Raw genomic sequence first — 3,128 nt, forward strand, 5'->3', positions numbered from 1 at the left:
AAGATTCATCCACTCTAAAAGAGAAAAAGAGCCAGGCAGTGGTGGCACACACCTTAGATCCTAGCCCTTGTGATCTCACGCCTTTAATCCCAACACTAGAGAGGTGGAGACAGGAAGTGATATGGCTGGGCAGAGAGAGGAATGAATAGAAGGTGGGAGGAGACAGGAGCTCAGTGCTCTCAGGCTGAGGAGGCTTAGAGGGAAGAACTCTCTGGTGGCTGGCTGCTCTGCTTCTCTGATATTTCAGCTTTCACCCTGATATCTGACTCCAGGTTTTTATTTTTGAGACCAGTTAGGATTTGCGCTACAATTGTAGGAGAACGTGACTGGAAAGAAGAAAAGGATCGGAAGGGGTGGAACGGGGTAGCATGCTGGCTTCCAAATGGCTTGGGTAGCTTGCTCTCATGTCTACCATCTTCAGCACGGGTAGCTTTTTCTTTGGTTAGCTCGGTTCCTTCCACACGGCTTTTCTAGCCAGTCATTTCATTGTTCTAGCTTCTCTAACTCCTTGGAGTCTCCACTGCAACCTCATGCTAAGAGCTCTACATAGTGGCCTCTCAGGACCTCCTTGCAGATACTACACCCCTGTCCCGCATTGACTTGCCTCAGAGGGACTCTAAAGTCATCATTCAAGATGACCCTGCCAATCTTGCTCTTAAACCATGGTTGCATGGGCCTTTGTGTGCTGGTCCTGGGGAAATACAACCCTATGCAATTGTTATAAGAAGGGAACCCCATTAGCATCATTCTAAATTAGGCTTTTTGCTTTCAAATGAATTTACATGTTCATAAGATAGAGCCTTGTATGGATGGAGTCTTGCCCTCAGGACACCATATTTCCTTGGGGGAGTAGAGAAAGGGTTTTATCTAGCTTACAATTAGTGGTTTTGATAGATGCTACAACATAGGTATGCTTTGAAAATAAAATTTCAAGTGTAGGTTGTAAGACACAACATGTCATATATTGTATATATCTAGGATAGTCCTATCCATAAATTCAGAAAGCATATATATGTGGTTGCCAAAAGCTGTGAACTGAATTAGAAGTGGCTACTAACAGCTATAGGCTTGGGGAAGGGATAATAGAAATACTGTTTAATTATATAGTAATTATTATTATACAGCTTTGTGAATATGCTAAAATACCACTGAATGTGTCCACTTAGAAACAATAAAGTTGGGGTTGGGGATTTAGCTCAGTGGTAGAGCGCTTACCTAGCAAGCGCAAAGCCCTGGGTTCCGTCCTCAGCTCCGGAAAAAAAAAAAGAAACAATAAAGTCTTATATGGGGCTATATTTCAAAAAAACAAATTTATACTGGTCATTGGATTATGGACAAAACCTTTTTCATTGGAATTTTAAGTCATAACTTCTCCGAATGGTTTGTAGCATGTAGTCAAGAGTAATGAGTCTTCCACCAAAATTTGAGAACTTATGAACCAGGCATGGTGAGAACTGCCTGCAATCCCAGCACTTAAGAGGTAGAGGCAGCCGGGTGGTGGTGGCACACGCCTTTGATCCCAGCACTCGGGAGGCAGAGGCAGGTGGATCTCTGTGAGTTCAAGGCCAGCCTGGGCTACAGAGTGAGTTCCAGGAAAGGCACCAAAACTATACAGAGAAACCCTGTCTCGAGAAACCAAAAAAAGAGGTAGGGGCAGAAGGAGCAGCAGTTCAAGGTCAGTCTTGACAATAAAGTGAGTTTCAGTCAGCCTGGCCTACACAAGATCCAGCCTCTGCCCCACCCCCACCCACAGCAAAATATTTTTAAAAAGAGAACTTTTATTGTTTCAGGAAATCCTTGCCTTACCAGGTTGAGGAGGCATGTACCAGCTGGAGCTAATTATTCCTCTCTAGTCTATCTAATTTTTTTTGGTTTTTCGAGACAAGATTTCTCTGTGTAGCTTTGAAGCCTGTCCTGGAACTCACTTTGTAGACCAGGCTGGCCTCGAACTCACAGAGATCCGCCTGGCTCTGCCTCCCGAGTGCTGGGATTAAAGGTGTGTGCCCCCATCGCCTGGCTAAATATGTTTTAAGCAAGTATTTCAGTCCTTTTCCAGACTAGAGGGTCAAAATATATTCCTCACCTGGGGAGGAGGAGTCTGGTAATTATAAATCACCATTAAATCCTCAACCTAATTCTCATTACCTAAATTCAGTGTGGATGCTCTCTCCTCTCTCCCTCTCCTCCCTCTCCCCTCCTCCCCTCCCCTCTCCTCCCCTCTCTTCCCCTCCCCTCCTCCCCTCTCCTCCCCCTCCTCCCCTCCCCTCTCCCCTCCTCTCCTCCTCTCCCCTCCCCTCCTCCCCTCTCCCCTCTCCCCTCCTCTCCTCCCCTCCCCTCCTCCCTTCCCCTCTCCCCTCTCCCCTCCTCCCCTCCCCTCCTCCCCTCCCCTCCCCTCCTCCCCTCTCCCCTCCTCCCCTCCCCTCCCCTCCTCCCCTCTCCTCCCCCTCCTCCCCTCCCCTCTCCCCTCCTCCCCTCCCCTCCCCTCCTCCCCTCCCCTCCTCCCCTCTCCCCTCTCCCCTCCTCCCCTCCCCTCCTCCCCTCCCCTCTCCCCTCCCCTCTCCCCTCCCCTCCTCCCCTCCCCTCTGCTCCTCCCCTCCCCTCCTCCTCCCCTCTCCCCTCCTCTCCTCCTCTCCCCTCCCCTCCTCCCCTCTCCCCTCTCCCCTCTCCCCTCCTCCCCTCCCCTCCCCTCCTCCCCTCTCCCCTCCTCCCCTCCCCTCCTCCCCTCTCCTCCCCCTCCTCCCCTCTCCTCCCCCTCCTCCCCTCCCCTCCTCCTCCCCTCTCCCCTCCTCTCCTCCCCTCCCCTCCTCCCCTCTCCCCTCCTCCCCTCTCCTCCCCCTCCTCCCCTCCCCTCCTCCTCCCCTCTCCCCTCCCCTCCTCCCTCCCCCTCCTCCCCTCTCCTCCCCCTCCTCCCCTCCCCTCCCCTCCCCTCCTCCCCTCTCCCCTCCTCCCCTCCCCTCCCCTCCTCCCCTCTCCTCCCCCTCCTCCCCTCTCCTCCCCCTCCTCCCCTCCCCTCCTCCTCCCCTCTCCCCTCCCCTCCTCCCTTCCCCTCTCCCCTCTCCCCTCCTCCCCTCCCCTCCTCCCCTCCCCTCCCCTCCTCCCCTCTCCCCTCCTCCCCTCCCCTCCCCTCC

This window comes from Peromyscus eremicus, chromosome X (genome assembly GCF_949786415.1).
Source record: "Peromyscus eremicus chromosome X, PerEre_H2_v1, whole genome shotgun sequence".
NCBI classification, from domain to species: domain Eukaryota; kingdom Metazoa; phylum Chordata; class Mammalia; order Rodentia; family Cricetidae; genus Peromyscus; species Peromyscus eremicus.